Below are 15,530 nucleotides of genomic sequence, written 5' to 3'. Positions count from 1 at the left end.
TGACATCCAATTCCGACGAATATTCAGCCTACTGCCAAACCATTGCAGAATATATCAGTTCTCGTCCTATCACTGAAGTTAAGCTGCATCGGGCGTGGTTAGTTCTTGCACGGGAGACTGGCTGGGTATACTACGTGCAGTAGGCTCATCAACATTTTTATTCCACATTACATACAAACTTTTTCCCATGATTTTTTGCCTAGACGAAGCATTAAATGACATACAATTCGGACGAATATTCTGCCTCCTGCCAAACCATTGCAGAATACACCAGTTCTCGTCCGATCATTGAAGTTAAGCTGCATTGGGCGTGGCTAGCACTTGCATGGGAGACCGGCTGGGAATACAACGTGCATTAGGCTCATCAACATTTTTATTCCACCGTACATACCAACATTTTACCGGGATTTTTTGCCTAGCCGAAGTATTAAATTACATCCAATTCCGACGAATATCGATCCTACTGCCAAACCATTGCAGAATACACCAGTTTTTGTCCGACCACTGAATTTAAGCTGCATCGGGCGTGTTTAGTACTTGCATGGGAGACCGGCTGGGAATACCATGTGCAGTAGGCTTATCAACATTTTTATTCCACCGTACATACCAACTTTTTCCCGGGATTTTTTGCCTTGCCGAAGCGTTAAACGATATGCAATTCTGACAAATATTCAGCCTGCTGTTAAACCATTGCAGAACACACCAGTTCTTGTCCGACCACTGAAGTTAAGCTGCATCTGGTGTGGTTAGTATTTGCATGGGAGACCGGCTGGGAATACCACGTGCAGTAGGCTCATCATCATTTTTATTCCAAATTACATACTAACTTTTACCCATGATTTGTTGCCTAGCCGTAGCAATAAATGACATCCAACACTGCATGAAAATTCGAATTTCCGTCGTAGCCGCTTGCCGAATTAGCAACGTGTTTTGCAGTAAATCCGTTGTTTTTATTTGGGTGCGTAAACGTTCGAATTTCCCTCGCGTAACCGTCGAAACTTAAACGACGTAAATTTAGAAATTGCGCGTTTGATACGCCCTATGTAAACCACGGAAATTCCCAAATTTGCTGTCGTTTTACGCTGAACTTAAATAACTGATATACTACGTTGCCCGTTGTATATTTTCAACGTAAATTGACGGGCAACTCTGAGTTTGTCGTTGTTTTACGTTCAACTTATTAAGCGGAAATCACGCAGCTTGAACTGCTGCACTACTGGCTTGACATGGTAGAAATCATTCACTTTTCATATAAACATGCTTAGGTGGCCAGGTCTAAAGACTATAGAAATATATTTCTAACTAATCCGTTTATAATTTACTAATTTATCGTCAACTATATATTTTTTGTTTTACAATGGTATTGTTTGAACTAATACTCAATGATTCGATTGTGGCGAAGTGCTTAACTAGCGACTGTAACTGAACATTACATAAATATACTATTATAGCGACATATAATAATGTATTACATACGAATCCGTAGTGACCAATAATAATATTACTTCTGTTATTGCGCCCTCGCCGATCTCAAATCAAGTGGAACTTTACAATTCATGCGAAGCAAAATAGCTCCTTGTCATGGCTTATGCGATGGTTGTACGCCCTCTGTAAATTGTGTATGTTTATCTATGGAATTAACACTTTAGCGACTATTGACATTTTTTGAAGTGGCCTTGGACCTTACATGGATAATGTATGGGTTTAACCCGCACCATCGCTAATCCTACGAGCACGAAATGTGTTTTGAGGTTAACCTGAATTTGAGATTCACTGGATTCCGGCAGAGCAAGATCCCGGCGGACATAATCTCAGAAAACATGTGTTTAGATAATGTAATTTTTAAGTTACTGCCAACACATTACAATAGAACAGGGTCGACGATGAACGTTGATGTACTGTGAAATACTCTATTTTAGCTGGAATTATTGTTTGCTGAAAAGTGTTTTTGAGTGTTTTGCATGGATTTTTTTTACTGATTTCTGACGAGTTGAATGTGACATATAGGAAAAAGGTATATTCGCGAAAATAAAGTATTTCACAGTAGATCTAAAAGGTCACCAATTTCAATCTTTATTTTAAAATACAAATAGTCCTATTGTTGCTTTATAAATCATAATATATAATATACAGCTAAAAAAATCGGTGGTTTAACAATTAACGGATTATGGTACGCTCACATTAAATGCCATTGTCTCCATGTGATGTACTGTCTGGGAGTTTGTTCTACCCTGATTGTGTCTACAGGGAATGTTTTCTATATCATCACTTATATTACAATTTTTAAACAAAATGCTATATTACTATGTCGTGTATTGCAATATTTGATGACCATGTAATTTTCAGGGAAAATTTTATGATCTTTTTTTATGAAGATGATGTCTACTCATGAGTTACTGTAGCACACGAATCTACAGTAAGTAGTGAGTGTTGTGAGTGTTTTTTGTGAACGGCATGTCGGCCCTTTGATTCTGGCCCGGATTCACGCGACTAATTGACGTAATTTTAAAACATACGACAATTCGTTCCACGCAACCCACTCTGTAAAATAGGTTATTTCAAACAACACCACTTAGCATTAAGTAGTAATTAACGAGGCGTTATATTCGGACAACTTGAAGCCGGTGAGCCAACAACCAACAGCCAACACAGCGACAGGCGTATTTATAACTGTTGTGACGTTGCTTCTCTTTCAAGGGCTAAAAATCGTTCTACGATTGCATCACTTCCGCTTTAGGATCTTGTAATCATGACAAGCACTACGGTTGGCGCTGTGACATCACGTCTATTCAGTCTTCCTACTTAGAATGCATAATTGAGATTGTTCTAGCATTTACTAATATTGTTGACGTTTATTATTTGGGCTTAAATGTAATATTCAAGATAATAAATGTTGCTGGATATCGATAATAAGGTGGTTTCACATTGTAAAATAATGGAGGCTTTTGAGGAGGGGCTGTGGCTTAACTCAATTTCGAATCAAAATATTCGGGCGGTATAAATAAATCATAGCTTAGAAGAAGCCTTTGATGAAAGGCGGTGGTCTTTGCTCAGTGCGTGTTTGAATTTTATGTAAGTAAACAACGTGTTGTATACGTCGCTATGAGTCCATATCAAACACGACGCGGCGCGACAACCATTGCATTTTAATCCCAAGGTTAGGTAGCCCATGGAGGTAAAAAGAGCCTCCATGGGTGGCCTAACTACAGCATGATCAAGCGCTAAATTGCGTAACCGCAACTATCATTGACCATGGAGGTATAAACAGATACCTCCATGCATTGACTAAATTAGGTTCGTGAAATGTGTTTTTCCAATTGCAACCAGGATGGCTGTGAGAGATGTCAATTAGCTTGCCGGGGAAACAAAACTGATGGTTGGTATATATTAAAGGAAAACTAATTTCTCAATCGTTATTCCATAGACAGCATTATAGAAACAAAAAGCAGAGACTTCATTTTAAAACACTATTCCGATAATGTAGACTACCTTTCCGTCGAAATGTGCTACGTACATAAAGGAAAACACCGAGAAACAACACGCTGGGGTCCGGCGTGTTGGACACTTCTGACGTAACCAAACTGCGGCCTAAATAATAATGTGTGAAAGCGAAAAAAATAACTGACGTCGAGACACCGTGTCCACTTCCTGTTATACTGTTATCTGCATTTTCTGAATTTGCTTTGGCATCGATTTATAACTATAAATCGAACATGTATACCTTCCTTGTTACTTTACTGAGTAATTATATTTAAAATGACAGAAAATTGGGTTTGGGCGTTCCGGTGGACGGACGTTTCGGCCAAGGGTTTCAATATTTGAAATTAGCACCTACCGTTATATGTATAGGTATCAGTTACTAGTATTTCAAACAATAAGTATGATTTTTGGGCCATTGAAAAAATGGTATATGCTTGTATTTTATGCATGTATTTATGACCAATTTCAAGAATAAGAATCGTAACTTTCGTAGGTACAAGTATCGTGACTCTTCCATACATTTCACTTACGTTCATTAAACTTGAATGAAGTTATCGCTTGAAAAGGATGCTATTTACGAAGTTTAAAATAGCCAAGCCTTCCGGATTCGACAACGGTAGCTATCATTTATTCAAAAATGTTGAAGATCGGTAAACATAAAACTAATCTAAAATATCTCCTGCTTTTCACGTGTTAAGCGAATTTAATTAGATATTAATGTGTGAACTCTGGAGGTCATTGCCCATTGCTGCACATAATTCAAACACGTTGTAATAGAGTTCATATTCATATTCACTCCATTTCAAATAAACTAATTCACCATTGAAACATCGCCCAACAAAGATGTCGCTGATCACGCAGTTGTCGCAGCGTGTGTTGTACCATGATACACCCTGTTTCGACTTTTGTAAAATGCGATAGTAAAAATATACGTTTCACTTGGTATCACCATGGAGGTAAAAAAGACTTTTACCTCCATGGTATCACATTAGGATAAAGCTGTGAATGGGACGCTAAACGGCGGGATATTCGGTACCCTTGAACATGCAATAGAAATTACGTGTATACAGTACATTCTAATTAATCTTCGCAAATAAAACAACAATACAAATAAGAACTTTTCATTATCTAATTTACATAATACTGATCATAATAATGACCGAGAAGACTGGTTGTTACAGTTGTTGTCTATTACACGATATAAGTGATCAGTTGTTCACAGAAATATTTAATACATAGTCAATTACGTGATATCGGTGATCAGTTGTTCACAGAAATGATGTCGTCATTCAGTTTACAAAAATATTAAAACATACTAGTAGTCTATTCCGTTATTTCGGCGTACATGTTTAGTTGTTTACATAAATATTTAGTGTATAACCACTTTTTTGAAAAGTAATTTTCCAAACTAAAAAATTTCAACGTCCTTTAAAATAGTATGATACAGGTACAAATTTGAAGGGCGCTGGTCGTTGCGCAGCGCGTTTTCGTACTTCATGTAATGAAGCAATGTTTACACGTGTTGTATACGTCACTATGAGTCCCCTATCCAACAGGACGCGATGACCACCGCCCTTTGAACAAAAGATTTTTTATTTTATATGCTGACCAAAAAATATCAGAATAACAATGTTTTAAACCACAGTCCCTATAGAGGGACTGTGTTTAAATGTCTGTAAAATTAACATCGCAAATTTGAGAATGTGTTTAAGAGATGCCGCAGTGTAAATAAACATTGCAAACAGGGTCTGTTTCGTTCGTAGAATTTTTGTTTTGTTTATTTTGGCTCATAAAAAAAAAACGTGCGGCATTTGTTTCTGTCTTTGGCATATTTCAGAATGATAGATATTGTCCGGTCGTATTTTTACGTATTTAAAGATCTGTTTATACCAACCGAGTGCACAGTATTAATTTCACCCAACCTGTCTAATTTCCGCTTTATTTTGAAAATATCGCCCGCTGCGCGCATTTTAATTCGTGGTTTTGGCATCGTTATTTTTGGGAAAACACATCAATATTTTCTTCGTTTCTTTTCCCAAGGAAGTTAGCGTTGGCTTTATCAAGTAACTGTCTCGATAATCATTGATGAAAGGAGAGAGCAGTCCTGGATTCAAACGGAACACAGTTCGGCTCCTTCAGCATGTTAAACAAAAGGTCGTAGTTCAAGTTGCGTGCGCGAATGATACAAGGGGGCAAGGAGGGTTATTTTCGTTCAACGTAATTGCAATATTTTTTTTGTTCGTACAACGGAAATTGGAAAAATAAATTCCGTAATTGTGTAATCACAGGCTAGACGTACGACATAATCAATCAAATATTTTTATCGTACACTGTAAAAATGTGTCATTTTTCTCGGTACATACAAGAATTTACATCCAAATTGAAAAAGTCGTAAAGAATAATCCAGCGAAATTACATTTTCGAAACTGTGAAATGACTAGATGACACAATTCACTGCAAAATTCAATTATTACTGTAAATTGTAAAAACGTCTTTTTTTCCTTGTAAATTGTAAAAGGCCCTTTTTATTTCCCGTAAACTGTACCAGCTACCCCCTCCCCCCCTCCATACAAAGTATCATAGATTGTTGTTCGTCCGTATCGTGTCGTTCGGATTTTAATACTAATTAATACTCTATTACTCGTTGTTTCCGTAAACTTTACCATTGAAACAACAAATTCAACCACTCGTGTACCAGTGATCAGTGTTTGAGCCAGCAATTGGTGTTTTAAATAAGCGAACGAGAAAAGAAAGTGATATAAATATGGTAGTTTTTTCGGTCGGAAAAGATCCCGTGGTCGGATATTATGTGATAATTGGTTGCTTAAAACCGATAAAAGCGGGTGATTGGGCGAAATTAGTAGCGTGGCAAGTTTATAAATTGAGAAACGTCACCAAGTAAGGACACGGTAGAAAGAGTTGATAGTAAACGCAGGGGTTTACAGCGGGGGAGCAGCCACCACCCCTTTACCATGAAAGCGTGAAATCGCGACAGATTTGTTTCGTTCTTATATTTAATATTAGGTTTTGAGAGCTGCTGAGTCAAAAAAAAGACTAAATGATCCCAAAAGAACGCGTTGGAGACATATGCCTATGCAGAATTTGGTTTGCCAGTACATAATCCATTTTTAACACCTTGGCTACTCTATTGACAATGGCTTTTTATCCTGATTTGGCTATAAACCCCAGGAAGAACAACGAAACTAAGAGGATTAAAAAAACCTTTGTCTTAATTTATCTTACAGTGCTTTCGCTTTTGTTTCCACAACATTAGTCATACGCCATATTAGTTGCCGCCGATACGCCCTTATCAACCGCTTTGCTGGAAACGGAAAACTTTAAAAAAAAAATTCTTATCTGCACAGTAAAATATTTCGTTCACTACGCATGCGCAAACAAGTCGGTCTGCAGGGTGACCTTCAGTGTACCGGAAATCATGCAACGGATCGAAGTTTTAGCGAGTTTTCATAATTTTCAATGTCGTTTTTAGATTACTTCTTGGTTTTTTTTTTCAACCCTCGAAAAACTAAGGTTGCGAAAGTTTGTGAAACATGGGGTTTCATATGCTGTTTGTTGTCAAGATATCCCGACTTATTTCGTGTTTCCCTTCGATCGCCAGAAGTGGCAATGTGTTTTTTTTCACGTTGAATGTCGCTCATTTATCAGTATTTTTGTCTTGGCACCATTGTTTTTTATGCTATAACCGAAACAACTCGATCATGTGATCTCCCGAAGTCGCCCGATTGACTCCGAAAATGACCGATAGATTTGCATAAATCGGCTTATTTTTAATGCGACGAAATACACAGTCAAAATAAACATTCGACATCACGGCAACTATCATAGTTCAAAGGAAACGAAGTGGTTGTTCTTCCTGGGGTTTATAGTTCCATGGTATACTGTATATAGTTTTGACTTATTCTCTCAACTGTGATGTGGTATTTAATCTGATAGTACTACAACTCTTAATTTAGAAAATCTTTGGAATGTTATTTTTATTGTGATAATCAAGAATATAAATTTGCCCGAAGTCGGGAGTTGTGAACAAATAAACTGTTAATAAAGAGCTTTGGTTATGTAAGATCCATGGTAAGATCTCCGTGATAAGGGGTGGATAGAAACGCATTCTCTCAACCTCCAGTTGGGAAACGATAATACTTCTTTTGTCTCAATGCGCGTTACACGTTCGTCAAATTGTTTATTTGTTAACCCATGGAGGTCTCTTTTTACCTCCATGGTTAACCCAAGTGAACGCAAGCCTACATTTCTATTACCATAAAATTAGCATATGGTATGACATATGACAACAGAAGCCATCTTGAATCACATCTACGCATGCGTATACACTTCGTTTCGATTTTTGGCACAACGCGAGAGACGGAACATTATTTACCGAAATGTGGGAAAACTACGAGGATTTTGTCGATTTCGATATCGATTGGAATGATATATTGCAAGAAGGCCCACGAAAGAAGGCTACGGAAACAGAGACATCGACGCAGCCATCCATTCTGTCAGGGCCGCAAAAAACGTATCGAACGTACGTAGTTTACGCGTTAAAACACGATCTAAGTTTGATCGAAACAAACAGAACAGCCATTAAAACAGCATTGGGCACTATTTTTAACTTCCACCTCAATATTAATAAAATAATAGCTCAAGTCGGAAAAGTGTGTTTGTGAGGTTTGTTAAAATCAGATACTGTCACTATAACATCGAATTTGGTCATTCGAATCGCCATCTTGATATAACCATAGCTCCATGATATAACCATGGAGAGAAATGATATAACATGAACAATTTTTGTACACTCTAAATCAGGGAGCTGTTTAATTCAGTGATTTTATGAGAAGAATATCGGAATCTGACTACACCAACATGATTCGGATATTTCTGAGATATAAATCAACGGTTCTTCAAAATTGTAGGCATCAAAATAAAATAAAAAACTTCGAACAGTCGTTTTCTTTGAACGATACTCGACGACCATCCTGGTTCGTGGGCGGATACAAATATCTACGGGGGCAAAACTAACGGTAAAATGATCGACTGAAATGAACCCTTTAATACTGATTCTACACAAAATAATCTATGTTGGGGAATAATTAAAATATTAAACAAAAATATGACGACTGTGATCGTTTTAGATGTAGGGACGCATTTTCATAGGGTCAACACGTTTTTGTACAGCGTCACCGTAACAAGGCACCCTGCAATGAACAGTGCTGGCTGTGATGGTCTGAAATTCTGGATTTTTGTTATGTCAATTAAATGAACATACCTTTTCAATTACACGTGCCTTATCAGGAAGCTTTTACGGACACAAATTACATACGCAGCTCGGAATAATTTCGAAATAAGCTGTAAAAAATGACAAAGATTCACAGGCGCAGAGTGGAAGACAGTGTAAATCTAGTCACCGGTTTCACTCCACAAGCATAACGCACACTGTTACCAGCGATCGGGGGGATTAACATCTTAGAACAAAGGCGTTTCCCAACCGGGTGTTGAGGGACTGTGGTAGAAATAAGTACAGTCTCTTTAGAGTGGGACTATGTAGAGAGAAAAAGGAGTGCATTTTTTAAATAATTTCACTCGAGCGACGTCACAATTTTTTTTCAGTTTTTATCGCTCATTGTCGCAGTGCCAGGGGTTGTTTTAGAGTTCTGATCTGTTTATAAGTATTCATGAAGCAATCGCAGCTGTTCTGATAATTATTTGGACAGTCATTTAACAATATATCTTGGAACTTTGCAAAACACTTGAGTCTTTTCCAGTCTAGTCTTGATGGCGCCGTTGTGTTGGCACGCCCACAATTGGGACCATTTCATAATCTTGCTAGATGCGGGTAAAACGTTGTTTTCATAACGTCACGCCTTGTTACAATGAAATAAAAGGTTATATGCGTTCAAGTGTTATATTTTAAATTGTTATAACTATATGAGTCCACTTGACATAACACAATTTACAAATCAACTCCCTAGTGTTGAGTAACCCCAGGAATAATTAATGAACTCATTGGCACCGCTGTAAAATTAGGTGCGTTCGGACGTTTAAACTCGTACATTCACAAGATAATAACGGTGTGAAATATGTCTGCTTTTTTTTGAAAATGCTTTGTCACAGAATAATGGTCTGTGGAATAGTATGAAATAGTTATGGGACAAAAACAACAAACCTGCTTTGAAATCGAAAAAAAATGAGTCTTTTGACCGGGGACGCATTTCAATGAACTTGATCACGGGAAATGCATGGCGCAAATTTCAAGCGGAAATTCCGCTGTGAGCTCTCGCAATTGCGTCATTTTTACAAGGTTCGCCATTTTTTTGTCACGTGATAAAAATGACTGTCCGGTTAGTGCGAACTTGTCCCTCTATATTTAGGCTTTTGAATCATAAATTCTAAAGTATGGTTCTGAATGAAACAACAGGCAGAGAACACTTTATTTAAAAACGTCGTCAAACCCTTCTCACTACCCTAACGTGACCATGGAAGGTACTCCTTCCATGTCGTGTCAATAGCATAACCCCAGACTAGTAATATTACGAGTCTGATGCATAACGGTCCAGTGGCCGACATCATGTGTGTATTGCAAACAAATAGCATAGCGCCGGTCGGCATTTCTTTATTCTGGTCGGAATTTCTGAATGGCGGTTTATAGCAGCGAGCGTGGGCAGAATTTTGAGAAAATAACGAACGAAGAAATCGATAGGTAAAAAGGTGTTTGAGTAATATTCTCAACCATAAAACGCAACTAGATGAGTTTTCTGTAGACCAATACACTCACGTGACACTACTTTCCCGAATTAGGTTCGTGCAGGGAGCTGGTTCGTGTAAACTACTTCCTTGGGGAAGCCCCTTTCGTTTTCGCACCCCAGGCCACGACACCAGATCTATTCACACTACCTGCATAGACTTCGTACTTGATATGGTTGCACATTTGTCGTTATTTTGCGCAAAGTAATGACAAACGAAACAGCGTTAATTTTTGACATAGAACAAAGGGAGATAGAACAGTGGTGGACGGTGGACTAATCAGAATATCGGAATCAATCCTCGGTACTGGCATTTTGTGGTTATAATTATATATATATTGTACGTGGACGTTTTTGGACGAGGTGAAACTTTACATTCTCCTGATTGAATAGTGTAACGAAAGAGACGCTGGAAGCAATGTCAGAGTTGCTTCGTCGAAATGAGTTTGAGAACCTTCAAACCGTTTGGGTCCGCTTCTTGGCATATGCCAAGTTATGCCCGTCTAATCGTTTAACGGGGTTAAGAATTTACAAAAAAAGAATAGCAGACTGCATATAAAGTTGAAAAAAAAACGATTTTTTTCTCGATGTCAAACCGGTTGCTATGTTGTAACTGTATGGAACAATGCATTCTGGTTGTCCAACTATGGAATGCGGTAAACTTAACGCTAGCTACTGTACACTATTGTCCGAGACTCATTCTCGTCGCCAGAGTTTATTTCCGCTTCGAGACTCGACGGAGTAAATATATGTAGGCTTGGCGTAAAAGAGGCCGGGCCATGGAGTACGATGATGTTGCGACTTGGATTCAGTAATACTCCATTATTTGGCTCAAGCAGGCCTGTAAGGCTGTATGTTAAACCATGGAGCTCCATGGTTAAACGTACGATGTATAAAACGCGTCAACGTGCTCACAATACTAACTATTATCAGCTCATTACCGACTGTCACCGAACCAATTCTGTCTTCGTATCGCTTATTTGGAATAAAAGACTTGTTTTAAGAGCAGGTCAAAACTTCCACCAGTATTCGACTGAAGTCTGTCACATTGTATTGCTTAACTGAAGAATGACACCTCTTTGTGTGTGAATTGAGTCTTATCCATTTAACATCAACAAACCACCAACTTATTAATTGCAGCAAATTTCTTAATTTGTATTATTGCAATAAATGCGGAGCAAAAAATGATATTATTATGGGGAGGGTGCTCAGCACTGCCAATTCACATCATACTTTTGACGAAATGGTCTCTCGACGAAATATGCATCGGGATAAAGCATTCTGTATGTAGTTTCTACCAACGAACATTTTAATTACAATTTTTCTATTCGTTTTTATCCTCAGACGGAAGTGGAATAGTCTCTCTCTTTCGGTTATAATTTGATATAGTATACTGTTCTAGGCCAATCAGATCTTGGTTAGACCACACATATTTCATAGCAACAAACGTAGTTGACACTTGCATGTAGATCCACATCCTCTAATGGACCATTATAGTTTTTATCAAGGTATCGGATGATTTTGAGCAGGCACATTACATTGACATTACAACAAATACACATTTTAAATTTAAATATTATATTATTAAGAGTTCCATAATGTCTCTCACACAGGCATAGCTGTGCCAAGGCAAGTATACAAACCAGTGCCGCTACACATTCATTGTGCATTTAATCAAAGTCCCTCTTCACTAGAGTAGTGCACTAGTGAACTTCGAATATAATTTATTCCAGGGACGTAACGACCAACGTATTTTATTTACGAATTGTACAGCTACCAGTCTACAGCCTTTTCAACATCAGCATCCGTTACGTGCACATATTGGGATCTCGGCATGTGCCGATATTTTAAGCCTTCATGTTTGGAGAGAATTACAGCACTGGGTTTACATTTGTCCGGACCCACATCGGGACCCACTCGGCTCGTGCAGAAATCACGCTATCATTCGTCGATCTGTTAGTTGACCCAAACATGGAAAGCGATACACATATGATGAAAACAATAATTGACATATTGAAATTAATTCCTTTTGTTATTATAGTATTTATTACTAGTCATCATGCAATGAACGGCTTAGAAGATTCGATTTTTTTGTTTACGTCAATGTAGCATTGCAAGAAAATACCGGTTGCAGCACATGAATATTCGTCACCGACGACAGTTTGCATTCATTTCATTTCATTCATTACTACTGTATCCGATCATATATATAGTTATGTGTTCTCTGAAAATTCACCACTGATTTTGATTCGTGCCGAGCGTTCAAGTAGATCTCTAACGTGAACACCACTAATGTGTACTCGAAAGTGACTTGGCTGAGAAATGATTACGTACTACAATATACTAACACTGACACTTTTTCTGATTTTCAATTTGGAATTAAAATGTTGATAAGCCTACTGCACGTGGTATTCCCAGCCGGTCTCCCATGCAAGTACTAACCACGCCCAATGCAGCTTAACTTCAGTGATCGGATGAGAACTGGTGTCTTCTAAAATGGTTTGGCAGTAGGCTGAATATTCGTCGGAATTGGATGTCATTTACAGCTACGGCTAGGCAAAAAAATCATGGGTAAAAGTTAGTATGTAATGTGGAATAAAAATGTTGATGAGCCTACTGCACGTGGTATTCTCAGCCGGTCTTCCAAGCAAGTACTTCCCACGCCCGATGCAGCTTAACTTCAGAGATCGGACGAGAACTGGTGTATTCTGCAATGGTTTGGCAGTAGGCTGAATATTCGTCGGAATTGGATGTAATTTAATATTTTGGCTAGGCAAAAAATCCCGGGAAAACGTTAGTATGTACGGTGGAATAAAAATGTTGATGAGCTAAATGCACGTATTATTACCAGCCTGTCTCCCATGCAAGTACTAACCACGCCCGATGCAGCTTAACTTCAGTGATCGGACGAGAGCTGGTGTATTCTGCAAAGGTTTGGCAGTAGGCTGAATATTCGTTCGAATTGTATGTCATTTAATGCTTCGTCTGGGCAAAAAATCATGGGAAAAAGTTAGAATGTAATGTGGAATAAAATTGTTGATGGGTCTAGTGCACGTGGTATTCCCAGCCGGTCTCCCGTGCAAGTCCTAACCATGCCCGATGTGGCTTAACTTCAGTGATCGGACGAGAACTGGTGTATTCTGCAAAGGTTTGGCAGTAGGCTGAATATTCGTCGGAATTGGATGTAATTTAATTTAATACTTCGGCCAGGCAAAAAATCCCGGGAAAAAGTTAGTATGTACGGTGGAATAAAAATGATGATGAGCCTACTGCACGTGGTATTCCCTGTCGGTCTCACATGCAAGTACTAACCACGCCCGATGCAGCTTAAATTCAGCGATTGGACGAGAACTGGTGTGTTCTGCTATGGATTGACAGTAGACTGAATATTCGTCAGAATTGCCTGTGGTTTAACGCTTTGGCTAGGCAACAAATCCCGGGAAAAATTTGGTATGTACGGTGGAATTAAAATGTTGATAAGCCTACTGCACGTGGTATTCCCAGCCGGTCTCCCATGCAAGTACTAACCACGCCCAATGCAGCTTAACTTCAGTGATCGGATGAGAACTGGTGTATTCTAAAATGGTTTGGCAGTAGGCTGAATATTCGTCGGAATTGGATGTCATTTACAGCTACGGCTAGGCAAAAAATCATGGGTAAAAGTTAGTATGTAATGTTGAATAAAAATGTTGATGAGCCTACTGCACGTGGTATTCTCAGCCGGTCTTCCAAGCAAGTACTTCCCACGCCCGATGCAGCTTAACTTCAGAGATCGGACGAGAACTGGTGTATTCTGCAATGGTTTGGCAGTAGGCTGAATATTCGTCGGAAAAGGATGTAATTTAATACTTTGGCTAGGCAAAAAATCCAGGGAAAACGTTAGTATGTACGGTGGAATAAAAATGTTGATGAGCTAAATGCACGTATTATTACCAGCCTGTCTCCCATGCAAGTACTAACCACGCCCGATGCAGCTTAACTTCAGTGATCGGACGAGAGCTGGTGTATTCTGCAAAGGTTTGGCAGTAGGCTGAATATTCTTTTGAATTGTATGTCATTTAATGCTTCGTCTGGGCAAAAAATCATGGGAAAAAGTTAGAATGTAATGTGGAATAAAAATGTTGATGGGTCTAGTGCACGTGGTATTCCCAGCCGGTCTCCCGTGCAAGTCCTAACCATGCCCGATGTGGCTTAACTTCAGTGATCGGACGAGAACTGGTGTATTCTGTAAAGGTTTGGCAGTAGGCTGAATATTCGTCGGAATTGGATGTAATTTAATTTAATACTTCGGCCAGGCAAAAAATCCCGGGAAAAAGTTAGTATATACGGTGGAATAAAAATGATGATGAGCCTACTGCACGTGGTATTCCCTGCCGGTCTCACATGCAAGTACTAACCACGCCCGATGCAGCTTAAATTCAGCGATTGGACGAGAACTGGTGTGTTCTGCTATGGTTTGACAGTAGACTGAATGTTCGTCAGAATTGCCTGTGGTTTAACGCTTTGGCTAGGCAACAAATCCCGGGAAAAATTTGGTATGTACGGTGGAATAAAAATGTTGATAAGCCTACTGCACGTGGTATTCCCAGCCGGTCTCCCATGCAAGTACTAACCACGCCCAATGCAGCTTAACTTCAGTGATCGGATGAGAACTGGTGTATTCTGCAATGGTTTGGCAGTATGCTGAATATTCGTCGGAATTGGATGTCATTTACAGCTACGGCTAGGCAAAAAATCATGGGTAAAAGTTAGTATGTAATGTGGAATAAAAATGTTGATGAGCCTATTGCACGTGGTATTCTCAGCCGGACTCCCAAGCAAGTACTAACCACGCCCGATGCAGCTTAACTTCAGAGATCGGACGAGAACTGGTGTATTCTGCAATGGTTTGGCAGTAGGCTGAATATTCGTCGGAATTGGATGTAATTTAATACTTTGATTAAGATGCAGCTTAACTTCAGAGATCGGACGAGAACTGGTGTATTCTGCAATGGTTTGGCAGTAGGCTGAATATTCGTCGGAATTGGATGTAATTTAATACTTTGGCTAGGCAAAAAATCCCGGGAAAACGTTAGTATGTACGGTGGAATAAAAATGTTGATGAGCCAAATGCACGTGTAATTCACAGCCTGTCTCCCATGCAAGTACTAACCACGCCCGATGCAGCTTAACTTCAGTGATCGGACGAGAACTGGTGTATTCTGCAAAGGTTTGGCAGTAGGCTGAATATTCGTCCGAATTGTATGTCATTTAATGCTTCGTCTGGGCAAAAAATCATGGGAAAAGTTAGAATGT

The 15,530-nt window shown here is 39.0% G+C and overlaps 9 pseudogenes; 2 read left to right on the top strand and 7 right to left on the bottom strand.

The window, feature by feature from the left end:
- Nucleotides 1-458: 458 nt before the first annotated feature.
- On the top strand, nt 459-578 carry LOC146749348 (5S ribosomal RNA; annotated as a pseudogene).
- A 96-nt stretch (nt 579-674) lies between these two features.
- Nucleotides 675-794, top strand: LOC146749347 (5S ribosomal RNA; annotated as a pseudogene).
- Nucleotides 795-12,628: 11,834 nt separating this feature from the next.
- Nucleotides 12,629-12,748, bottom strand: LOC146749346 (5S ribosomal RNA; annotated as a pseudogene).
- Nucleotides 12,749-12,845: 97 nt separating this feature from the next.
- LOC146749345 (5S ribosomal RNA) lies at nt 12,846-12,965 on the bottom strand (annotated as a pseudogene).
- Nucleotides 12,966-13,714: 749 nt separating this feature from the next.
- LOC146749344 (5S ribosomal RNA) lies at nt 13,715-13,834 on the bottom strand (annotated as a pseudogene).
- A 96-nt stretch (nt 13,835-13,930) lies between these two features.
- LOC146749343 (5S ribosomal RNA) lies at nt 13,931-14,050 on the bottom strand (annotated as a pseudogene).
- Nucleotides 14,051-14,799: 749 nt separating this feature from the next.
- Nucleotides 14,800-14,919, bottom strand: LOC146749342 (5S ribosomal RNA; annotated as a pseudogene).
- Nucleotides 14,920-15,015: 96 nt separating this feature from the next.
- On the bottom strand, nt 15,016-15,135 carry LOC146749341 (5S ribosomal RNA; annotated as a pseudogene).
- A 203-nt stretch (nt 15,136-15,338) lies between these two features.
- LOC146749340 (5S ribosomal RNA) lies at nt 15,339-15,458 on the bottom strand (annotated as a pseudogene).
- Nucleotides 15,459-15,530: the final 72 nt, after the last annotated feature.

This window comes from Saccoglossus kowalevskii, chromosome 2 (genome assembly GCF_978046115.1).
Source record: "Saccoglossus kowalevskii chromosome 2, keSacKowa6.1, whole genome shotgun sequence".
Lineage (NCBI taxonomy): Eukaryota > Metazoa > Hemichordata > Enteropneusta > Harrimaniidae > Saccoglossus > Saccoglossus kowalevskii.
Note: the sequence above shows the minus strand (reverse complement) of the source record. Positions and strands in the feature narration are given on the sequence as shown.